Source organism: Sinohyriopsis cumingii, unplaced genomic scaffold (assembly GCF_028554795.1).
Source record: "Sinohyriopsis cumingii isolate HCF-2022 unplaced genomic scaffold, ASM2855479v2 utg002241l, whole genome shotgun sequence".
NCBI classification, from domain to species: domain Eukaryota; kingdom Metazoa; phylum Mollusca; class Bivalvia; order Unionida; family Unionidae; genus Sinohyriopsis; species Sinohyriopsis cumingii.
The window spans coordinates 755,945-783,383 of record NW_028316168.1 but is presented as its reverse complement, the minus strand read 5'-3'; the positions used below and the strand labels follow the sequence as shown (position 1 = coordinate 783,383).

General features: G+C 38.1%; 1 protein-coding gene across 1 annotated transcript in view; it reads right to left on the bottom strand.

Annotated features, from left to right (window-relative positions):
- The window catches only part of LOC149770860 (toll-like receptor 2), a 140,173-nt gene that overhangs the window by 26,525 nt on the left and 86,209 nt on the right, over window positions 1-27,439 (bottom strand). The window lies entirely within an intron of this gene.

Here is a 27,439-nt window from a genome sequence, read left to right as displayed (position 1 = left end):
CACCGCCTAAACAAATCAACTTCTCGCGCTTTGATGTCAGCGTACCTAATGAAGTTCATCAGGCTGATATACTATTTTTGCCGCATGACAACGGTTACAAATACGCGCTAACCGTAGTTGATGTTGCGAGTCGATACAAACAAGCGGAGCCGTTAAAAACAAAGTCGGCAACTGAAGTAGCCGCTGCGTTTGAAAGAATTTATCGAAGAGGCCCTCTGCGCTGGCCAAATCTATTACAAGTTGATCCCGGTAGTGAATTTCGCGGCGCTGTTTTATCAACGCTGAAACATCATAGCGTCGCGATACGACGAGGTCATACTGCGCTACATCGTGATCAGGCAATTGTTGAACGATTCAATCGGACTCTCGCTGAACGGTTATTTGGATATCAATACGCGAAGGAATTCATCCAAGAAAAACGATCTCGTGAATGGGTTAAAAGGTTGCCAGGTGTAATTGCAGCGTTAAATAACGAGATTACCCGAGCAATCAACATGAAGCCCAGCGACGCGATTAAATACGAGTATATACCCAAAAGATCAAAAATAAATAGCGTTTCCAAGCCGATTCTTGGCGATGTCACTGTTAGATATCTATATGAACCAGGAGAGCTTGAAGGCGGTAAAAAAAGGGCTACCGATCCTATTTGGAGTGTTACCACACATAACATATCAACGATAACACGATCAACTGGTAGACCACCGATCTACAGACTGGATTCAACTGCTCCTCAGCGCGGATTTACACGCGAGCAACTACAAGTGATACCTAACGATACTCAATTGCCCCCACGTGGTCTTAACTAGCGCCGTTGCGTCTATTGCACTCAAGACAGGTCAACCTCACATTGTTTTTGACATGACCGAGACTGTTATCGATCCTATCCACGGTAAATTGGCGAGTGTCTTTATCCGAATAACGCCAACTCATTATACAATTGCAACTCGCGCAGTGATTATTCTGTTGTTGTCGTAGCGAGATTATTAATTCGGCATCAATATCAAAACGCCGCTGTTTTTTTTTATCCTGTTGGCGGTAACCGGAGAGTTTTCTATCAATGACGCTTGCATCGATGGTGACTTTGTCGCCGGCTTCGTCGGTGGCTTCGTCAATAACAATTCTTCGAAGCTGATTTATCCTTCGTACTCTGGACACTGCAAGATAGACTAGATTCGACCATTCGATGCGATTATCAACTATCCAAACAATTGTGTCCGTGATGGTTAGTCCCTGCGAGGAATGTATTGTTGTTGCGTATCCTAGCGTCCACGGGGATTTATCAGCACGTAGCGCGTCCTCGACGACACCGATATCAACGAGCACGATATCATTCAGCACGAGAATTTGTTTTTCTGTCCGGCCTGGAATTTCAACTTCAATGTTCTGCCGCCGTGTGTCCGCGGGTCTATAACATAACGGCACTGGACGCGTTGGAAACTTTTCCTTATGCAACGTAAACAACTTCCGCTGAAGTGTGTCTCTGACTATCTTTCTACTCGCTACAATCAAATCGTTTGATCTCCATGTTTCCCAGAATTCATTCAACGGCGTTTCCGGAATCACCTCGCGGATTATTTCACACTGAACTCTATCCGGCTGTAATCTGATTAGTTTTTTAACCTCGCGCAGTTGTTCATCAAGTGCTCGGTAATCAGTATCGGTTTCTTCATAATAGTCCACAAAACCCCTTAACCAATCATGTGGACCCTCGCCGACAAATGGTGGTGGTTGGCCATGGTCGCCACACATGATTACCGCTGTATTCGCGCGCAGCAACCACTCAAGAAACATTTGTAAAGTATCTAACGAGACAGTACATATCTCATCCCAGATGATAATGTCGGGAATAAATTTTTCACCCATTCGATCAGGAGTCCACTCACCGCCGCTGTATCGAAAAAAGCTGTGATAAGTAACGGCGTCAACATTTCGTTGTTTTATCTCTCGCGCTAGTCTATGGGTCGGTGTAAGCACGATTATACTTGCCCGCGTTCGAAATAATTCAATTGCCCGAGTCGTCTTTCCTGACCCGCCACAGCCGCTTAAATAAACTGTTTTGTGTCTACAAATTGGATCAGAACACGATGGTGCACCATTCTGACAATTTATCACCGCGTAAGTAGTTGTTCTCAACGGTGACATCTGCTGACGGGGAATAATCGCGTCGTATTTCATTTTTAATTCTCCATGTACCCCAACTCTCGTCCGGACTAGTAAACTCGGCTACGTTTCCCTTATACGCTACGTCAACATAAAATGAATCAACGGCTACTCTAACCGCGGTATCGGGGAATCTATTTATCATCGAGAATAAATTGATAGCGGCATAACCCAGCATAGACGCCCTCAAATGTGGATATGCCGGGCTGTCTCCATCGCTGTAGGTAACAACTGTACCCAACCTCGTTCCATTGGACAAGAAAGCTGTTTTGCAGTTCACGTATCTATTTTTTGCCACTGCGTCCTTGATTACGAAATCATATTCTGCGTCATCTATAATCAGCCGTGAGCAATATCGTTTGTAGTCGTGGTTTTTTCCACCTTGTGTGAACTTACCAATTATTCTTCTACCGAGATCTTTTGCCTCGCGGTTTCGTTGGTTAAATATCCTCCTGGACCATTCGATGATATATTCCTCGTCGGCATCAATGTTTTTTCTGGACTCGTCAATTATGCTATCTAGACGCTCCGGTTCTGGTAACCAGACTTCAGTCTGTGCCCGGTATGATATAATCGCGTCACTGACAATCAACGAAACTAGCATGCTACAATCAATCATATACCGTAGCAGCGCTATTGGCAGCCACTTCTTTTCAGACATGTGTCTACCGATCCAAATATAGCAACAGCGATGGAGTCCTGCCGCGAATTCAAATGATACTATGCGAGCGAATCCGGTTAAATCAAAATCAGGCAGTGGTCCATTAATAGCAACACGAGTCATTTCATGACTGGGGTGTCCAAATCGTCTAAAGTACTCAGCGGCGGATCCATACCCGAGAAAACTCGCTGGATAACAGGCAACCATATCAACCGAGATCATAGCGTCGCGGTTGTATTCAGTGTTCCATAGTCCACCGTGATAGTATTCCAAACAACTGGATTGTACATCCGGTAGAAATTCCCTGCGCGTTGGTCTCCACGCATTTTTCCTTGCTGCAACATGAGCTACAACCGATGGAATCGTAAAACAATTTGTTAGCAGTTGTTCATCATGCTCCTCAAATTCTATGGCGGTTTTTTTCATCCTGTTGTGAAATGCTTCAGTGCGATATAATTCACCGTTTGGTCTTACAAACTGATCAAAGGTATCCGCATCGTTTTCAGCGCTGCGAAGTAACCACATTGATACAGGGTCGTTTTTACACAAGTAGGCAATAGCATCAAATAGTTTCCTCTCCGCGAGAAAACCGTCCTTGGAGAATTCTTCGGGTATATACTTTACTGTTCTATCCCGTGGAAATATTGTGATCGCGGGCGTCCATGCGTGTTCGTTATGATCAATAATTTTGATTGGGGCTCCCTTCGATTTATACTTCGATTCGTATAATACTTCACCGGTTATCGTTGTAACGGTTATTGGAAATCTCAGCGATGTTTCTAATCTCGCTATGTCGCTGATGGTTGCTCCACGCTCTTTTACGGTTAGTTCCCACTGGTTGATTTTGCTACGTCGTAAATCAGTCAATTTGTTTCCTCGACATGCATTTGTAAAATGCTCTATTATTCGTTCTGCTACACAATTTATCCCAATTGACTGTTTCATCGGTTTCACTTTTCCGATATCAGGTTTCTTATTTAACGGGTATATTCCATAAACAACTGCTGTTTCAGGATACGCTCGTTCATAGTATGGTCTATCAATTCCGGTTAACAACCCCGGCTTGGAGTCGCGGCTGACAGTGACTGTTTTCTTGTCGCTGAGAACTGGTTCAAATTTATCACGTATGATCCAATCACCTGATTCCACCCGGACAATGAATTTTACTCTGAAGAAATACTTTTTACCGTCAAGTTGTGATATTATCGTTGCTGCGCGGTTGTCGTTCATGGTAGCATCAACAACGCCATCAATTCGAAATGTTGACCAACTATGAGATGCACCATCACGCTTGAATTCATTGATACAATCACGTATTTTACTCAACAGGGTTTTATCGTTTATTAACGCTTTTGGTGTGTCCTTGAGGACTCTATCGAGATTGAACTTAATATTTTTCCAGGGCTTAATTGCTGCTAATCTCTCGAACTCATCCATATAATTAAAACAAGTATTTAAATAAAAGAATATAGTATAATGAATAAATGCAAATGGTTGATGATTGGGTCGACAACCCCGTGCAATAAATCATGCAGAGGTGAATTCTGCGGGTATCATTTACAAAGCGTTCGTAATGGTTCTCTTGGCCCTCTCCCGTGCTTGGTTTGTCACGTCGGTGTAAGAGGAAAATCGCAGTTGTGTATCAATTGTGCGGAAAGCGATACAGGGAATTAAAACGCTATTACGATAAACGAATAAAAAACGCCGTCATTGACCACACCGCCGACAAAATCATCAAAACTCCTCAAGACTACATTGAAAGGTTTATAATTAAACCAAATAATGAATTAGACAAGTAGTATTATTATACAAATGGACCAAGAGTTCAGACCTCACCCTGTGTTTGTTAATTACGAGGCATCTCGCGACGGCATTGTTAAAAATCGTAGACTGAAGAAGCCGGTTGGATGGAAAAATAATCAGGGGTATTTGATGCTTGGTGCCGGAAAAAAGAAGTATTTTGTTCATAGGGCGGTATTTGAAGCATTTAACGGATTAATCGAGAATGGGCTTGTTATTGATCATATTAATAATAATAAGACTGATAATTCTCTTACAAACTTGCAAGCTATCTCGCAAAGTCAAAATACCAAAAAAGGGGAAACTGGTAAATACTCAAAGAAAGCAAAACCCGTAAAGTCATTTGATACAACAACTCACGAGGAAAAAATATTTCAGTCGATGAATGAGGCAGGAAGATATTTTGACATTTGTATCGCCTCAATACGAAGAGTAGCAGAACGAGTATATCAAACAGCGATCTCAAAAAGGACCGGACACAGAATTCGATTTTCATATATAACATCAAAGGGAGATAACTCGTTTTGTGATAGCGTCGCATGACAAGAGTTACGTCCCTTGAAGTCCAATTAATGTTGCGATTAATTAATCATTTTACGATGAAAACTAATGAAATACACGCTGTTATCTAACAGCTGTATTCTTTTTTTTAATGTTTTATTTGAGTATTTGGTTTCATTTAAATGCCGTGAACACCATTAATAAGTATTTAAGGGTTTAACGATTCAAGGGAATTCAAATTAACACACACCTTGTGACTGACGCCGCTGTATTAGTCACTTTATATATAAGATGACTCGTTATAAGCCTGGGGCTTTCGAAAGCCAATTCAACTAATCAAAACTAACCCACGCTCTTGACCCGGGCGTGTGGTTGTCTTTTGTTCACAATCATGCAACCGGGTTAATTTAATTGGGTTGCTTTTGATTGGTTGAATTGGCCGTAGAGTTCCGCCCCGCCGTTTTATGTTTGTGCTGTCTTGTGCCGTCCCATCATCCATCAATCATTTCATTGTAAATATATTCATCCTTAATTAAGTACATGTAGTGATGTCCCCCCAAGCATATCTTCTGGGCGGTCTACGATGACGTTTGTCACCCTAGGCCTCCCTCCCGGAGATGTATGTTTTGGGGTTCCAAGATGTGAATGTCCTTAATTAAGTATATGTATATGCCTGTAATCTGCCACAACACTCGAGTGGAGATTTACGGCATTGTACTGTCCATACAAAAAACGGGGTCAAAAATGACCCCCAATAATTTTATTAAACTTTAAACTTAAATTTTATTAAAATTTTTGATATTAGAAATAAGATGTTTATAAGAATATGGATTCCCAAGACATCAATAATATATTAACTGAGATTTCAAAATTAAAAAATCAAGGAATTGAATTATCTGATGGTCTCGACAGTGAAAAAATATTATCCGATTATGAGATTATTAACGAACAGTCGAAACGGGGGGCGTTTTACCCTGGCCCGCGAGTACTTTTTTATAAAACGATTACAACATACGATTAATGAGAACCTGTACCACAATGACGCAAATGCATTCATTGGACTATTCACTGCCGTTGAAATAATACGAAAAAAACTCGGACGTGTTTATGAACGACGCCGGGAGATTTCTAGTCAGATCAAAAACATTAGAAGGATTATAGACGAAAACTCCGTGGAGCCCCCGATGGTACACTCGGCGGAAAATTAGAAATTTGCGGAGCAATTTGCAATAATGGTAGGTGAATCACTTACTACTCGGCTAGCCAGAGAGCGACTAGCAGCGCTTAGAAAGTTTATACCGTTACGAGACAGAGTGAGAGAGAAACTTCAAACGCGACAACAAATGCAAACTGATTTTGCTGTTGGAAGTGAACAGTTATTTGCCCCGGTAACTAAAGCGACTAAGGATGTTACGGCGGTAACTGTACCCGTTCTTGGTGCGCTTGAAAAGATAGCGGCAGAGACAAAACAAACAAAAAGGTCTTTAGAAACACTCCCTGCAAAAATAGCGGCTGCTACAACACGGAGGCCACCACCACTCGCTATAACCGAACCACAAGAACCTTATGTTACAATGGCCGACGAGGAAGAACTAGGCGCTACTGCGAAAGAACCAGAAGAAGAAATACCCGAAGAAACACCAGAAAAAGAAATACCGGAAGAAAAAGAAGGGAATATACCCCGTATTGTACTCAAGAAGAGCACAATAGATCAAATTAGAGGCTTCAGCAACAGGGAAGAATTAATTTATTTTGCTGCCAACAATTTTGCTAAGAGCATACGAGATAAGAAGCATATCAATAGCGGTTACGAGAAAAATATAAAGTCGTTAAAAGACTGGGCAAGAATAGTGTATTTAGCAAGTAAACATAAAGATGCATTACCACATCGTAGTAAATCCGATTACGACGCATTCCACAAGGAAGTTAAGAGTATAACACCAAAAAAAGGAAAAGGATACCCTGTTGGTAAAGAATCCTACGGCGTTACCTGCCCTAATAGTGTTCTCAGTGATATATCACGGCTGGAAGTACTAATCGGAGGAAAACGAGCCGGAATTAACTCTCCGGAAATAATCAATGAGGCCGCTGATATTTGCAAGCGGTTATTTGCAGGCGGTATTATGGACATTAATGCATATCGAACGCTCATAGACGAACTCGTGGATGATTAATTGGAAAACTGGTGTTTTTAATAAGGATGATCATACACTACAACCACGATAAACCAGTACTCGTCTACGTGGTAAACTCGCGATTGCCTGTTTACCGCGCGTACTATGGAGATGGTCTCGGTAGCACCATTGCGGGGTTATTTACAAGAATGGCTCCAAAAGTAGCGCCGTTAGCCAAACAATTAGGAATGAAGGCTATTGATGTTATTCGTGATAAGGGTATTAGTGCCATTGGAGATGTTGCCGGAAAGGCGCTTTCAGCCGCGCGGAACAAACTAATGTCATTGGTGAAATCCAAGAGATTTTCAAAAAGAAAACAGATGCCATCAACGATAGTGATGCCTGCAAATGTCAGTAAAGTAATAAATAACGCCGTGGAAGAAAAACTAGAGTCGTTGGCGACGACTCAGTCGTTGGCGACGACTCCGTCGTTGGCGACTTCGCCATCCGCCGATGCGGCAACCAACGCGCTCATGAACGCGATAGCGGGAAGTGGTCTACGACGAAAAAATCGCAATTGAAAACATCAACATGATAAATAATAGAATGTTTGCGCGTACCGCTGATCCCGCGTTTGATATGGACGCCCCAGTGCGCAGGGATGATTCTGTCCGTGATTATCAATATTATTCTTATTATGCAGCGCAACCCGACCTACGATCGCGAATTGAACTTCAGGTCCAAGATGCCAGTAAATACTTTCTGCCGTGTGAAGCGTTTATCGAAATCGAGGGAGAACTCGTGACAAATGCCGCCGATAATGCACCATACGCAGATGACCATCGTGTTCGAGTTGGCTTTGTCAACAACGGTATCATGGCGTTATTTGAGAGCGCCAAATATCTTATTGACGGGCAAGAAATTGAATCAATAGAACGCGAGGTTGATGTTGCAACGACGATAATTGGGTTGGCGAGATACTCGGATGATTATACAAGATCGGCGGGTCCATCTATAATGTTCGCAAACGACACCACTAATAACGCTGACCATATTCAGTACATCAACGTGCTGGCGGAAAGAGATACCGCAGTTGCTGATCAAGCTGAAGCAGCCAATCCAGATCGCAGAGTAAGACCAGGCGCTAATTTCAATATTATAAAAAGTCTTAACGATAATTACAATATGGGATTCGCAACACGAGTAGGGATGTTGCAAGGACCACGCCGACAGTTTTCATGCGCGATTCCACTCCATCACATGTTTGGATTCTGCAGAAATGTCAGGAAGGTTATCTATGGGGCTAAGCATACAATCGCGCTGACGCGAAGGGGCGATGATAACAATGCAATATGGCATGCTGCTGGCGTCGCTGCCGGTAAAGTCGTTTTAACTAAAATGGCATTGTGGATGCCGGTGCTGACTCCATCAGTTACCACGGAAGCACGATTGTTAGCATTTATGGAACAGGGAGGGAAATCGTTGTTGAGTTGGCTAGCGGTAACAACTGATGCTAAAGAGGATAACGTCGCCGATACGTTTACATGGCACCTGGCATCAAAACAGGGTGTTTCAGCCCCGCGTCATATATTCATAGCGCTACAGAATAGGGAACGATTGGGCAGTCAAGAACGCAGCCATATGATATTTGATCAATTAGGAGTCAGGGATGTTTCGCTGAGAATAAACGGACAACAGGAACCATCCGAGGATATACAGCTTAATTACGGCGACAACCATATCGCACGTGTGTATCATCGATTGCTGTCATATATGGGTCGTGATCAAAACGTCGACACTGGTTTGCAAATATCACAACTTGATTTTAAAAACCTGTATCCGATTTATTATTTTTCGCTGGAACATCTTGATTTAACGAGACAATCCGTCGTTGATATACACTTCCGAGCTCGTATAGCCCCGGGTGGTGTTAATTATAGAGCGGTTGCTGTCATTCTCAGCGATAAATCAATGCTGCTAGAAGGTGTTGGTGGACGAATGAGAATCGTTGATGCGCCAGTGGAAAACATGTAATTGAAAGCACAAAACGCGTTTACAATAAATGTCGTATAGTGTCGTCAGTGTAGAGTTGACTGATGGTCAAGTCAAGAAATTACGATCAAAGTCGGCTAAACAATGCGGGACCACAATAACGCTGAAGCCGTCGCAGATGGCAGGTGGTAATCATAAGATATCGTTGACGGCGCGTCAAATAAAACATTTCAATGATGCGATGAAGAATAAAAAGGGTGTTCAAATAGATTTTTCAGCCGCAGCAATTAAAAACATGGAAAAGACCGGTGGGATATTTCCGCTGTTAGCTGCGATTCCGGCATTGATTGCCGCGGCCGCACCAGCAGTGGCTAAGGCGGCGGCGTTAGGAGCCGTTGGTACCGCGGCGGGGATGGCATTGAAGAAGGCAACCGGGAAAGGCTACAAAAAAAAACGACCCGTGGCCGGAAAGGGTCTAAGACTACCGGGAACCCCGTATTCATGGTACTCGGGAAAGGGTCTAAGACTACCGGGAACCGTTTATTAACGCAGGAGTCAATGACTCCCATGTCTAATTTTGATTTAATAGACGCCACAAACGCGCTAGCGATAAAAAACTTCAGAGGTGTTTTTATGAGGGATCAATTACCGGCGGTACCAAGGAATATTGAAACCGGTATAATTAACCTCGATGGGTCCTCCGGAGCGGGAACTCATTGGGTTGCGTACGCGATTGATCCGCGTGTAATCGTCTATTTTGATTCATACGGGTTAGCTCCGCCGAAAGAGTTCATGCGGTATGTCCGGGCGTGTTCAGCCCGGGCGTGTTCAGCCCGGGTTTTTTATTCCACGCTGCCAACACAGCGATTAAGCGACCCACCGATATGTGGCCGTGAGGTATTGAACGTACTCGCGGCGATTTCATCATCGCGGAAACCACCTCATGTGGTTGTAAACGAATACACTAGTGGGAAATTTAGAGACAATTACATTAGATAATAATGATTGATATTTGGGGACGACCGGTTTCGGCGCTGAAAAAGCCCACGGAAACGCCTACCACCGATGACATAAAAAAACTAATCGAGGATGAAATCGCTGATACGTTGAATTTAACAAGTGTTGACCCAGGTGAAATAGTTGTATTTCAAGACCGCCAGGGTAAATTGAAATCCAGTAACTGTCGCTGGATGACGTTTTAATGCGACATCCTAATGTCGCCAATGGCACTATCGCGTTGTATACCGGCGACGGACGACTCAAACCGGGTAAACATATATCGGAGGTGACGAATGAGATAACATCCGTTCGAGACAGACTTACATCGTTGAATATATCTATGATCGAATTCGACGCGCGGGTGAAAAAATCTGTCACCGATATACAACTCACTACCGCTAGTTTTTTGGGACCCCGACGGTAACCGAACCAAATCTTGCAACAATAAAGAATACTATTTCGGAGTTTACGACGCTGTCGGGCCAATTTTACACGTTACGAAAAAATGTTAACAGGATCGATGACAACTTTGATAAATTCTTTGGTAAAAAAAATACCAGGCCGGATGAAATCACAATAACTATAAATGATATCATTGCGTATAGACAGGAAATAGAAACAATCAAAACTAATGTTGCAACGAGCAAAGGGAATGTAGACGCGCATGAACGAGAAATAGGAATAATCGGCGCTAATGTTGGAACGATCATAAATAATGTAGACTCGCATGGACGGAAAATAGAAACAATCAAAACTGATGTTACAACGATCATAAATAATATGGACGCGCATACACAGGAAATAGGAACAATCAAAACTGATATTGAAGCGAACAAAAAGGGTGTGGACGCGCATACACAGGAAATAGGAACAATCAAAACCGATATTGAAGCGAACAAAAAAAATGTAGACGCGTATTGGCGGGAAATAGGATTAATCAAAACTGATGTTGCAGCGAACAAAAAAGGTATAGACGTACATACATATGAAATAGGAACAATCAAACTTGATGTTGCAGCGAACAAAAAAAGTATGACCGAGAATACACGGGAAATAGAAACAATCAAAACTAATGTTGTAACGATCATAAATAATGTAGACGCGCATGGACAGAGAATAGAAACAATTAACACTAATGCTATAGCGAGCAAAAAAAGTATAGACGTGCATGAAGGGGAAATAGAAGTACTCAAAATTAATGTTATAGCGAACAAAAAAAGTATAGACACGCATATACAGGAAATAAATACACTCATTACTAGGGTTGCAGCGAACAAAAAAGATGTGGACACGCATATACAGGAAATAGGAACGATTAAAACTGATGTTGAAGCGATTAAAGACGGACTACCGAGAGTAGCAGAGCAATTCGAAAAAATAAAAATCCCTCATGAGAACATCATCAACACAGTATACACAATTCGGCATGGATCATTCGATTGGACTCCTACACAGAATACAGTAAATATTACCGCAACTGTTAAGGGTATTTATCGATTGACACTGGTTTCAATGATGCAGTTTAATATATTATCGTCGAGTTCATCCGGGTTTAACAATACAATATCAACAATTATAGACAGGAACGCAACTGAACAGTTTACAATTTATGCCGTTGATAGAAATCTAGCCCGGGCAAACATTACATGGTATGTGGAATTTGCAGCGAATCTAAGTAATTAAAAACACTCTTTTAAAATAAAAATGACCACCAAGGAAATTGAATCAGAGGTATCACCGACGTCACATCAATATCGATTCGATACCGCAAAAGAATTTTCCGCGAACTTGAAAACGCTTTCCGAACAATACCGTGCAAAAATAAAAAAATACCGCCGAAAAATAACCGCCATCGACGCGGTCGTGTACTCGGTGTCGGGTATAGTAGCTGGCGCCGGTGTTATTTTATCCACGGTGACCACGATAGCCCCGATCGCTGTTCCAATCGCTGTCTCAGCAATGACAACAGTTGCTGGAGTTGCCAACGCAATCACTAGGAAGATATCATCGTGTTTTCAGAAAAAACTCAACGAGTATACAGTAAAACATCAAATAGTATCCGACGCATACTCGAAATTATCCGGGTTGATCTCGTTATCGATTGATAATTTGTTCGTATCCGATGTTGAATTCTCCACGATGGTCCAGTTGTATAGCTCCGCGATGTCAAAAATCGAGGATTTTCAACTGGAAGCCGGAACCACCTGGTTGTTGAAATTAGACACTAAAGACAACGAATAATAATAATGTCGCTGAACCCCGAAGGGTTTCAATTACTTCAGCGGATCGCGGAGAACACCACTCCGGTACAAACAAATATGATATCAATAACGTCAACGAAACCCGAATTCAGTGTGAACTTCCCGTCGCCGGTTCCAGTGAAGGAAATAGCGCTGACAAAATTGCGAGTATATCACAGTTGGCCTAATATTCGAGCGGACGCATTTAACGGACAACAACCTAATAACTCGCTGGTTTTTGCACGGACAAATAAACCCGATGGGACCCCAGACTGGGAGGAGGTTACAATACCAACTGGGTCATACCAAATAGAGCAAATCAATAAAGAATTTCAACGCAGGATAAAATCGATCACAGGAAAGGAATCAAAAATCGCTATTACGGTTCATGAACCGACGTTATCGTCGACGATTGAAATAAGCACACCGGGGTATATGGTTGATATCTATAACAGCTCAATAAGAACCATACTAGGATGGCCTAAGAATCCACCTCATGAAATCTCCGCGGACTCACACACGAATGCGCAATCGTATCATAAGATTGATTCCACTTATCAATTTGATTTGCCTATTATAAAAAGCGTGTTATTATTACCCAGTAGGTTTACATTTCAAGACAGGAATACCATGCAATGGATATTTTCGTATAAGGAAACTCCTAAATTGTCCGACGCGGCCATAATTAGTTTAAGTGATATTAATAAGTATTTTATCGAGATTAATCGTGATTACCAATTACAACTAGGACGGCTACGGGCAACAAAAGCACAAAAACACGTTGAGGCGTTAAATCAACTTATATCAGACATGGAATATATCAATGAACGAATCGTTAAAGCAATATCCGATAGCAGCGATGATAATAAACAAAAATTCCTAACCGAGTATAATATCGCAGAAGCCGATTTACCCGATTTCAAGTTTCCAGGATACAACGCGCCAGAACTAAGAAAGTCTCTTAATGATTTTCTCAGTCCATCAACTCATATCCTCAGACACGATAACGGGGATGATGGTAGGCATATTGCCCCGTACAACGTAAATATCGCATCGGTGATAGCAATCAATCTAGTGTGTGATGTCATCGAAGGGAGTTACCAGGTAGATACCAATCAATCAAATCAAGCTCAACAGGGATATATCCTTTATTCATTTTCACCAACAGCCCCTCCGGGATTTTTAATCGTTGAGAATCCGATTAATCCGGTCTATATGCGATGCCATGATCGGTTTTTAACGAGAATTAATTTTAAACTCACCGATCAGTCAAATAACCTAATTGATCTACAGGAGGAGGAGTTAGTGATCACTCTGTTTGTAAGATCATAAAGATTTTCATTGTAAATAACCACTTAGCAGCAGAGGGGGCAATGACATCGACGCGGTCGTCGATGTGCTTACCGGACGCTGACGACGCTGGGGATCGGCGCGCAGGAGGTGTTAATTAAACCAAATGACGATTGGACGATCCCCCAACGACGTCGTCGTTTTTTTTTACCAGGCGCTGACGACACTAGATCGTTGAGTGCAGAAAGTAATAATTAAGCAAAATAACGATTGGACAAAATGTCCGATTCGCCCCCTCTGCTGCTAATACTACATAGCTCTCCACCAAACCCATGTAGTAACAATACCCTATTTCTAGGCACTGATTTGTTTTCTTCATAATCTGATGTAGTGACAATACTACATAGCTCTCCACCAAACCCATGTAGTAACAATACCCTATTTCTAGGCATTGATTTGTTTTCTTCAAAATCTGATGTAGTGACAATACTACATAGCCTTTCACCAAACCCATGTAGTAACAGTACCCTATTTCTAGGCACAGATTTTGTGATCGGAAAGCCTGATGTAGTAACAATACTACATAGCTCTCCACCAAACCCATGTAGTAATATAACACTATTTCCATTTGACATTGTAAAGCAGAGTCTGTGATCTCCAAAATATGATGTAGTAACATACTACATTGTCAGTCGCCAAATTTGTGTAGTAAGAGTACTTTATTTCTAGGTAACAGTGTAAAACTGATTGTCTTTATCTCCAAAACTTGATGTAGAGATAATACTACATTATTCATTTAGTTGTATTAACCTATTTCCATTTAACAGTGTAACACTAACTTATTTGATTTGCAAAACCTGGTGTAGTAAAAATACTACATCGTTAATTCCAAAGCACAAGTAGCAACATTACCATATTTACATGGTAACAGTATAACATTCATTTGGTTGTTTAAAATATCTGATGTAAGATTACTAAATCTATGCCTCACACTGCCTCCAGAATATAAAAAATTGATGTGTTGTTATTCCTATAGGACTTGAACTTTGCGTTTAATATTACTTTTAAATGCTTTTTATATTCTTATATTACTTTACTGATTATCAAATGCACTACCCTCCCAAGTGGAGACTGCCCATGGTAGTAATAATAGAATCCATCATATGCCTCTTTGTAGACTATGAAAATTCCATCCTTGGTTCGGAATTTAAAGTGGTACACAAGGCTGTGCTGAGTGTTTGATGCAGATCTGTAATCCCAAGGGGAAAATTTCTATCCCAGATCAAAGCACAATGATTATTATTTTCTGACATATTTTAATGAAAATGGGAGTCGATGTCAAAAAGGCATACTGTTAATATTGCAGCAACTTTAATGTTGTAAAATAACCATTGAAACTTTCCTTACCTAATGATAGAGCTTAAAATGTTAGATTTACACTGAACTATTCAGTGGAAACTTTCAGTGATGTTCTTTTAGCTTTCAAAAACCACAAACACAGTAGTTAAAATGTGTCATAGTAATGCCAATACACAGTGTCTGAATTGTGTATGACATAGCAATGATACACATGTGAAGAGGTCACAAAAATAAGTCCACTTTTATTGATAAGATTAATCAAGATGGGCAAAAATAATGACATAGTTATCGTTCAACTTTGAGGTACAATTGATTTAACCTTCAGAAAAGATACAATAAGAATGTATATTTTATAAATAAAACAACAATTACAACATCAGCTTTTTCAGCTTAAAATGTTTGTTTTGACTACTGGAAAAATATGTTCAGGTGATGATGCAAATCAAGACATATTTGATATTTTGTGTGCTATCAGTAAATGTGTATATTAATGTGATAATATCACTTTATTGCCAAACATACCAAACACCTAATTAAATTTAAGGTGATTCCTGAATACATTTACGTATCATTTCATATTTCCTTATACCAAGAGGTGCCAATGTTAAATGTGACTAGTATTAGATTTTATTTTGAAATAGTACCTGGATACAAAGAAAGATGTCACCCCTACATCAAATTTGTCATCCTGAAGACCAAGATAAGCCTTCTTTCTATGATCATTGCACAGATAGATACCTAACAAGTGTGTCACTTTAAACTGAATAATAAACATTGTTCTAGATAATAAGGGCTGTTCCATTAAAACATACATGGGACAAAGGGAAGGCACTTTTAAAGTGGGGCACTCACCCATAGATGCAATTTAGACATTTCTTATCATTTTAATATGAACTCGTTGAAATCAAAGTACCCTGGCATGTATTTTTAAAAAACTGCCTTACCTGGGTACCATGTAAGTTTAAACGGAACAGCCCTAATGGTTATAATAGCGCAATCATATTTTTGTAAAGAAGCAAACAGTATCAAGTGTGCATATACTGTCTTCACAAAATAGTACAAAATACTTCCTATAGAGATTATGTCATAAGTTTCATATTTAGCATTAAAGATTGAAAAAGTTTGTAAATTTTGCTCAAAAAAGTGATGACTTGAAAGAATCAAACCGGTCTCAAAAGGAAAATAAATCACACAGATCGTACAGCAATTTACTTTTGTCATATGATTAATATCAATTTTGCAGTTTTGTGCCACAGTGCCAAGATTGTTATACTTATTTTAAATATTTTCTTATTCTAGTTTCCAGCCACTTGTTAATATGTTTCATTGAAATTATATCTTTGGTGACGTGTCCAAACAATGTACATGCTAGTTAAGCTGTATATATAATCTGTTTGCCTTTTCTACCAAGCTTCATTGATATTTTGCTGTATGTCAATTTCTTTTTTTGCACTTTTGCTATTGGTTCTTTACAAAATATAAAGTGTTTTCGTCTGAAAAAATGGCCAGATACAACAATTTTGGGTGTATTCAACAAGAGCTAACTCTTGGTCTGTGCCTTCTGATCCTTTTCCTTCCTGCAATCAAAGATAGAAAAAAAATAATTTGTTACTACTAATCTAAAAACCAACTACATAAAAACTGTGAAGATGAAATAATTAAGGATATAATCTTGAGAAACATACACTTTAAAGCATATAAATGTTGAATTTTCCGTCACAAATGTCCTAAAGACAAAATGCCCATAGACCCACTACATGAATGAGTAAACCTCTGTAAACATTGCATCAGCATAAAGAAACATGTCATGGGGATAAATGTTAGGCATTATTGATTTGTATTGAATTGTACAATGGAATTTAATAAAGTTATTCAGAATCATGCCGAATAATCATTAACATTTATTTGCAAAAATATAAGTTTAATAATAAGTGTGCATCTGGAATTATCCCTTGATAACTCATGCCCTGATAACCTGCAAACCCGCTTATAATGTGAGGTCAGGCATGGATCCCATTTTTTAAACCAGAACATCCCTTAAACATTGATCCCTTTGTTGAACTTGAAGCAAATCGCAATCAAAATTGGTAATGGAAGCTTTGATGTATTGCTCACTTTATCGTTGAAAAAGGTAGATAGGACCTAGAATTTGTAATCAGCACTATGCATTATCAAATTAAAAAATAGGTCATACAATATTTTGAATTTTCTTTCCATACGACATTCCTAGCACACTGCAATTAACGATATATAAGGAAATTTTGATCAATGAAAATGTCATTCACACTGAATGCAGACAGTACTTTACTAAATAAATAAAATAAAATAATTTTTGTATCAATTGAAATTAGTGTTCTCGTTCTATCTTTTAGTTCCTTTTTAGTGTAATCGTCATAAATGTAATGTGTTCTCTTGTAATTAATCGTAAAATGCGTCAATCTACCGTAACAGCTATGTCCGCTAGCGTTTCTCTGAAAACCTAAAAACCTAATTAAGTGACGACCGTGTTTTGATAACTGACTTCCGGAAGTATTTGTTCTATTGTTGCACTGAATTAAAAGCTGGTCTCCTTTGTATTAACATGTTAATTATGTCTTTTGAATCAAATTGAGGAGGTGGAATAAAAAAATGTAAAAGGCACGAAAAGTCTACAAACTTAAAATCTAGCAGCCCCGGTCATATGTCGGGTGAACTCACTTCATTTGATCAATCGAACATTTATAAATGCTATTGTGTATGTAACACAAAGATGACAAGGCAGCCAAGCGAAATGAATACTTCGTAAAATAAAGAGTTGGATTTCACAGATATGGACTAACGTAGGCAAGTGAGGTTCAGAAAATTCTTGAACTGACACTTAGAGATATCCTCAAGGATGATCAGAAGTTTCATTATTAATTCCAATTAATTAATTCGTAACACGTGATTGGTTATTGAAACCAGTTGGAACGATCTTTTATATGTTGGACATTTTGAAAATAAATGTTATTTAAACAGAATAACGAACAACTTCATTAGAAAAAGCACGTTATTAAAAATTAATATCGACATGATTATAAAATGAGGATTTAGTCAATAAACAGCACAGTTCCCTAACGCCGCTCCCCCCAGTTTTCTTGATATCAAAGGGATTTTTTCTCTCAATTTTTGGAGGTCCCTTGGTAATTCACATCTTGCTTATTGTGTGGTCTATGTTTGTGGACCTCGTTATGAAGTAAGGACTTTTGTAATCAGTTATCCAATATATACATAAAATTGTGCCTTTTGTATTCTTCCTACCAGTGTCCAATATTCATAGCATATATTGTAGAGGTTCTTTTTTGCTTAATTATCCACAAATGCTTCCAATATGAATAAATATATGGTCGAAGTATTTAACATTACCGGACTTGAAACTATATATCTTTCATAATGACCAAATGGAGAATATCTTCGAACTCTTATTACCCAGCCTAATGATGTTATTGTCTTTTAGACTAAAGGTCTGCTTGGGTTATTATTGTGGTACTAGTCACAATACATCAAATTCGTATATAAAATACCGTGAAAGAATATTTACTGATATATATAAGGCCATTCTTAAGCTTAAATACAATCTGCAGCTCAGTTAAAGCCAACACATTTTACATATATAACTCGTATAGTCAATCACATCTACTGTATAAATTGAAAACAAAAAGTAAATATGACTTGGAAAATCTCATATAAAATATTCATCCAGCTTTAAAAGAAAGTAATTTGCTAGTTTAGAATTAACAAGTTTGATGTCAATTTTGTCTTTGGAAATTACATTATATAAACTTAAAAAAGTAAACTGAAAATGTAACTGTCAAGTTAAAAGAAAATATCAAATCAATTATCACATATCATGACATTGAAAACATACCTTTGCATGTTGTCTGACTGCTGTTGTAGATATCTGAAGTATCTTCTTTTCTGTCATCAAAACATCTTTCAAAACAAAATGATTGTCTTTTATCCCCCACTTATCTTTCTGTGCCATTTGGCTCTGATGTTTATTGGTGTGATCCCTCTCAGACTTGCATCAATAAAGGGACCCCCTGTGTCACTTCACTAAGGATGGAGTTTCATAAATGACCAGGCAAAATGATATCAGTTTGCCTTTTATGAGAAACCCAATTACTGGGCTGGAGGACATGAAGGCTATCATATTTCAGATTATCAATGTCAGATTGTTGGAATCCAATTGACTGTATTTGCTACAAAGAGAAACCTGTTGATTTGTGATTCTGCAGCTGTTCCCCTGCAGCTGTGCAGGGTCACCTGGATGCGGACTTTTCAGAATTAGATTTTGAAAATAAAAATATTTTAGCACAATTAAGCAAAAACAATTGGGGAAGACAGATTATATATATATATATATATATATATATATATATATATATATATATATATATATATATATATATATATACACGTTTTAGGTGCGTTGTGGGCAGTCATCCCGAAAGTGGGTTTACGGGAAGGACATGATATAGTTTACATTTCAAATCAGAATATATATACATAGGTTGTATTTCTTACATAGTAATTATGTATATGTTGAAAATAAGTATATATACTTATGTTATAGTCCTATTCATGTTTTCGGTTCGTGGGCAGATATATAAATTTCATGGGCAGTTTTGACCTTTAGGTTGAAGTTGACAAAGTAACTGCCCAAAAATACGTTCACGAGGAACAAACATATAGCATTCTGCCCGCGAATACGCCCACGGGAACAATATATAGCGTACTGCCCACAAATACGTTCACAAGTAACAAATATATAGTATGACTTTCCGGTGTGCGCGCGCAAAATGGTTGTCAAGACACGACGATAAACATTAATCTATTAAAGCATCCTTTGCAATGGCCAGCGTACATATAGCGGACGTCAGGTTCGTTTTTCACAGCTTGTTTGAAATAAATGGATGATTATATATCCAGTGTAACAACTTGTCTTGACAGCTTATGGATGCTAATGTTTGACATTTATTGTGAAGATGATTGTTCACTGCTTGTTGATGAATTCGTAGCTTCTGTTAATCGATGCTATAACTCAATTTAACTGTCATACACTGATATGTTTAAGTCTGCTTGCACAGTTAACTAAGCAGAGTTATGGAAATATAACAAATTGGTTTTAATAACTTTCAGAGTTTGTTTTACTATTACTCAATATTTGTTTCAAGTACTATAAAGACTGTGATAGGTTGGGTGGCTGAGATTACAAATCAGGCCCTTCTCAATTGGGGGGGAGGGGCGGGGGGATTACTACCCATTATGAATATTACTGGTCCTAGATGTCCAACCTGATATTTATGACATATAGGTTCAACATCTTACTGCCAGCAGAAATGGTGTTCTGTAGTATTTTTCCCAGTCAATAGTTTATGGATATATTATGTCATGTACTATGCTTGTTTAATTCTCTCATCTCAGTTCTGATTTTACCACTGAATGCTATAATGTTCCTAGGCATGCGGTATTCTTGGTTATTAAAATTATATATATACACAGATAACTGAAGGTGAGTTCTCATTATTCCCTAACAATTGTAATTAGTGGGGCTGTAGCAATTGATGGTCTGAGAATTCAAGTTAACTGGTTCAAAACTTGGGAAAACAACAAAGCGTTTTCTTCCTTTGACAGGCATCATAAAGTTTTGCATCTTTGTCTCTCTGATGACTGTGGTACACAAGTTACAAACTTTGCCTTAGAATGATCCTGATTTTTTATACTTGTTACTGAATGGGGTGGGGGGAAGTAACAAAATTATTAAAGGTGGAATGTATGCAAACCATGCTGGAAATAGATATGTGCCAGCAACTGCAACATGTAAGCTTCAATCGATTTGGAAACTATAAGCTTTATCCTGTAAATATTAACAGTTCAGACCCTGTATAAAAGATGATTTTGTGTTTGATTAACTGGAACTGTTAATTTATTATGTTAAGGAATTTATTGTTTTAACCCTAGTAAATGTAACATAATTAGGTCAAAAGTTCCAGTTTGTTTATTGTTTCCAAAGTTGATTATTGTAACTGGAAGAACCTGTTTCTAAGTGTTAAATGAAATGAAAGAGATACTGTTTACTCAAGTGATATAAAATAAAAGTTTAAAATGAACTGTAAGAAATATTGTTTATTCAAGTGATACAAAATAAATGTAAAAGTGTATATTCATTAAGAAGTGTATTATCAATTGCAAATAAATGAAGATTTATCTTATTTTGTTCTTTACTTGTGTACAAAATTATACCTGGATTGGGCAATAATTACTTGGACTCCATTTGGAAAAGAAAAATCTATATGTTCTAAATACCTAATTTTCATATCATAATGCTCTTTTAATGGATGATTATGCTTTTCAGCTGACGTTACCATATTGCCAAGTGAACTAATAGTATAGCCTTCGGTGTGGCCCACTAATCATATTTGTAAATGAATTATGCATAATATAGAGAAATAGCTCTTAAAATATCTTATGAGTTGAATAATGTGTGTACACAAATAAACATGAAGCAAATCATTGAACTTGTATGCCACAGATGCAAGCGAATTGGTGGTTTTCATATGTAACTTGTGTACTCTTACGGCTTTTGTCTGTATTACTTTTAGCCATTTCTATTCACACACCAGAACACAACCTTTTTTGTCTGATTCAGGTGCTAATGCAAAACTTATTTCAGCTGTAACTGAAGTATACAGAATTTTTCCTGATGCTGAGGCCTACTGTGTAGACAGTATAGCTGTAAGTCATCAAATCAAATGGAAGACAACAGTGTGCAGTTGAAGAAAATGATATATACCCAGTACTATTTAGAGTTATCTTAAAGAAAAGTCACAATGCACACTGATACAAGTGGTTTTAGAAAATGCATTTGTTCCACATACATTTTAACTTAACCCAAAAGTTCAGTCTCTTGCCTAAAATTCAATCAGATGTATGCATTTATTTCATAAAACACAAAGATATAATGAACCAAATCATTTTCATTATTGAGTTAGGTAGTAGGCTATGTTAAAGAGTGCAATCACTTTATCGATTTTTTTTTCCATTACATTTTTATTTATTATAAAATGACATTTCTTAGTGGAGTGCTAGCAACTGTAACTTGAGGAATATTTTGTACATGCTGGCCTAAGTGTCATGAATATACTGTGCTACATTTTGCTTTATTAGGTATAAAACTATCATGAGACTTGCTTGATTAAATCCTGAATTTGTCAGTTACACTTACAAGTCCACTGGTAGAATTTAAAATCTGTGACAGTTTGGGAACTTTTTTTGTTGTAACTACAAATCACTTTGCCTTCATCGTCAATGAATTCAAGCCATTGATAATTGTCAAACCATTGTGACTGAAAATGTGATTGTCTCTTAGTTGTGTCCTATTTGATAATTTTGCTGCCACAGAGTCTGGATTATGTCTCTGAAGAAATAGTTCATCTAGACTCTGTTGCAGTCTTACATTTTATATGTTCAGTTTAATAAATTTTCTTTCTTTGAATCATTCTTATGTCATAACTTGCGAAAATAGTTTAGTTAACAATATTTATTCTAACAGAAAAGATCACCTCACTTGACAAATCATCCTACTAAAGTGATCATGGCATACACTTTATCTTTGAAATTCAAATATTGCCCACTCGTTAATTAATATAACTAATATTGCACACTGAAGGTGATCATATGTATCATCAGTTTTAAAAAATAAAGACATAATACTATCATTTAATCACTGCATACAGGAAACACACACTTGTGTCTGCAAAGTGCCTTTCATTGGATTACTTTGGTTTATTAAAACCAAACAGCGATCCACTCAGAATTTTCTAGGGTAGATACAGAGAATATATTATGGTCATTCAGAACGCTATCAATACATCAGACCAGATTGTTTTTATTATTATTTAGGCAAAATAACTTACTAAGTCGGATGGTGATAGGTTATGTGGAATTTGCATTGAATCATCTGATCCCAGAAGATTTGATACAATGTCACTGGCTATGGTAATCGTCAAGTGCAGTTGCACGGCACCATAAGACTTATCAAGATACCATAAGCTAGAAAGATGAAGAAAAAGAAAAACAATGACCCAAAGACAAATCCTGCAAACTGTGTGCAAAAACGATTCCACAGATTATAGATGAAAACTTTACTATATTTAGCTTCAAGATATTAAAAAATTCGGATTACTTCCTCCAGTCTGCTACAGTAATTCATGCCCATTGCACTCGTAAATAGTTCACAGTCCTTGCAGTATTTTGTGTGGGCCACAATATTTTAATTGATGCAGCTGATGCTCCATTCTTCAGTTCAGTGTTGATTCAAACATAGCAATGTCCCTTTGGGATGTGTGCATAAATAAAGAATGCCTGTCCCTTCATTACCACACTTGTTGAATTTATCGTGTCTCTCTGAAAACTGTACCATGTGAGAAAGAATTTTATAAACAAACTGGACATAAGTATTGCTAGACATATACTCAGCCCCGAGACTGCATAAAAGACTGCTTACTTGTGAGGCATTATCAGTGCTAGGGCTTAAGGTAATAACTTGCTATATGTTTGGTAAGGCAAAATAAGGGGCGTTATGACTTAAATTGAAACTGTGAAAAAGCAAAAGGTTCAGATGCAATAAACTTTTGTTTTTCCTCATTTGTTATATTACAGTGCCATGAAAGGTCTTTTCTTTTATCTTTTTAATCTCTTGCCAATTTTAAGTCATCGTCACTAACCAAGTCTCTAAATCAATTCTTGGCATATTTAGCTAAAATGGTGTCTACTGTTCCATTACATCATTGATTGTTTAGCTTGCTTGTATGGAGCTTAACACCATTTTTCAGGACATCATAGGCTTTACATGGTAACCAGCATATTTATTGGAGGAAATCAACACACATAACGCTACTGGCAAGCTTTCTCATATATACACATTGGTTGGACTAGAGAGAGTTGATTAGTTTGAGTGATGTGTATGCCTAGACCATTCTATAACCCAGGGCCCCATGATTGAATACAGCTTAAAGAAATTAACCCTAATTCAAAATCCTTGTTGCATTCAAATCATAACACCCATCATGCAAAGTGACACGTCTCAAGATTTTCCAATTTGTATATGTTTTGCAACTTTTAATTCTGAGTTGATGCATGTGGATGTGGAAATTCAGTTACTGAATACTTAGCTACTTATATAAGAAGCTCTCACATTGGTGAAAGCATGCAATTGGGATTTTATTTGCAAGAGGGCAATTAATTGTTCAAAATACTGTTTTAGCTAACTACATATGTGAAGGGTTGATGTATAAAAAAGAGGATCAAGAAATCCTAGCTGGTGAAGATAATTGTATCCAAACTTGGCAGAAAGCGAGAAGGCCTTTTAATTTTGTACAGCAGTTTCATTAAGGAACCAACTATAATACCATTAGAAGTCTATGAGCAAAAACCACATTTAGGACCAACTAGACATCAAAACCATATGCATAGTTCCATTTACGGCCAACTAGACATCAAATAGGTCATCTAGTGAAAGCACAATGTCAAAATGACCAGCCATCTAGGAGAAGTAGCAAGGAAAGGGTTTTCCAGATGCCCATTAAAACAGCCATATTGGAAGTTAGATTGGCACTATTTTCATTTACGTCCAACTAGACATAAGAAGTCTTTCACTGATATGACGATTCATTCAGGAGAAGTAGTTATAACAAGATTTTCAGGATGGCCACATTGGTGGCCTTATAGGATGTCTGTACAGCACCATAATTCTCATTCAGGACCTGCTAGACATCAACATAAGTATTTTGTACACATGTTGACACACTGACACAATTATCCATTCAGAAGTAGTGATAAAAAGTTTCTTAATATGGCCACTGTGGCAACCACATTGTATGTGTAAGTGGCACCATCTTGTTTTTTCTTCCAGATATTTTCACACAAATATCATATTTAAAGATAACATGAATTCATACAAGATCTTGTCGGTTTATTTCATAACAGATTTTTCCCCATATTAACATAATCTTTTGAGAACATTTATACATTATAGTTCTAGAAATTTTTCATGCTGCCAGAAACTATTAAAATCACAGCAGAAAGTGTTATGTTATATCTTTATTCAGCACTGAAAAATATTTATGAACTCTTAAAGTTTTTTCCCCTATATTAACTTAATTTAATGAAGATTTTCAGACTATAACCTTTCCATTGGATTTATTTTTTCAAACATGGCATAAAAAGTATGTTATAGTAACCAATTTTTACATTGCCTTCACCATCGCAGAAATCTCTATTATCAATTTCCTAGTAAAGAAAAGCCAAGAAAATAAATGGACAGTTAATATTCACTTCAGGATCACAGACCTGAGGCAAATATGTCATTGTTAAATCAAACATTTTTATTGTGTTTCCTTTGACCTAAATATATATGTACTTGCTGTTACTCTAAACGAAGGCTGGTGACCCAGTTGATAACATAAGGATTTCAAAACAAGTGTGAGGAAATGAGAAACATGGCCAAAGAAAATGCATACCAAGGTTCTACTTTGTATTTATTATGTACTTCAGATCAGCAGGGACAGGGGTAAACAAACCTCGTAAAATGCCGATCTGAGCCTTGTATCCACCAGACGGGTTGGGGTGAACTGACCTTTTGGGGGTTTTAAAGATCAGTCTTTAAAATTAAGGCCTTAAAAATGTTGAGATCTTATATTAAAAATGACAATTTGAGCCTTGCAGATTCATGTCCACAGGTGCCCAAATAAAAAGGGGGGGGGGGGTGCAAGGGGCAAGCTTGTTGATGTGTTATAAAATAACTGACTTATCATTGGTGTGCTGACAGGTGATGTGTAATTAAATCACTGTTGCAATATTAATAATAAGTGAGTCTGCACTATGGAATTTCATACACCTAAACTAGCTCAACAACTAGAGGCAATTAAGAAATATATCCACGTTTGTGATTCTGTCAAATGGCAGATACAACAGCATCAGGAAGCTCAAGTGGCATTTACAGAAGGTAAAGAGCAGTTATACTTGTTATCTTTTTAGGGATGTGTTTGGATTTTGCCGTCAAGCTGGAGCAGTCAATGGATATATAATAAATCGCCATGGTCGGAATTTACCCCAAGCTGGAGTAATTGATGGGTAAAGTCTTACCCAAAGTCGGGGTTTTATTCAAGCTTCAGGTGCAAGTTTTTGTGCATGTCCATGCCCTTGCATAAAACACAGTTACACGTTTTTTTATATAGATATTTTTCAGTTGTAGACAGGAATAGTAAGTATTTGCGAGTGTTTGAAATGAATGGGTTCATTATGAATAGAGTGGCACTACATTTCAAAAGCAAAATTGGATTGAAATGCAAGAACTGTAGTACGGAATTAGTGTCGGTTCTGGATCGTAGAATGGAATTGTGTGTGTGTGATTGGATTTTTAATGTAGCTTGAATAATTTTTCAGTCATATTGCTACGATGTCTGCAGTGTGGCAGTTTATAGTGATGTATAGCACTGGGGCATCATGCTGCAAACATGTAGTATGATGTTGCACCCAGTCACATTATCCTGACACCAGGTCGATCAGTCCTAACACTAACCTCTTAATGCTGAGCGTCTAGCAAGGCAGCTGTTAATACCATTTTTGTAAGTCTTTGGTATGACTTGGCCGGGGTTTGAACCCATGACCTCCCGCTTCTGAGGCGGATGCTCTAACCACTAGGACATCGGAGCGGTCAGAATGGAATTGTAACAATTACAATGGAAGCAATTTGTATTACGCTTGTTGGTGCATTCCTCACTGATGGCTGTCAGTGACATCATCATGGGAATGTGTAACAGCCACATTTTGTAAGAACAAGGTGTAGTTGGTGAACAATACAGACACTTTTCTGCCATTTCCACTGGCTTCAGATCATATGATCTTCCCTCATTTTCCTCCATTTCCATGTATTTGGCCATGAAAGCAATGAAGACCTAGAGAGATCTAATAAAATTTGTAATTGAACTTGCTTTCATAATAGTCTGTGGGAGGGGTCCTCTTCCAGGCTGTCGGTGTCATCATCATGGAGAGGTGTAACAGAGCTAACAGTTACATGTTGAAATAACATTGCCATAAGATTGTGGCAACGTCATATAACGTTGTGGCAATGTGATTTGGTGAACTTGCTGGAATGCTGTATAATGTTATTAAAACAAACTTCCTACAACATACTCACAACATATAAAACCTATATGCAAATCTGATGAAAGCTGCTTGTGTTTCTGAAACACATATTCCATACTGGTGGCAAGAATGTCCAAATCTACATTACAAAAATG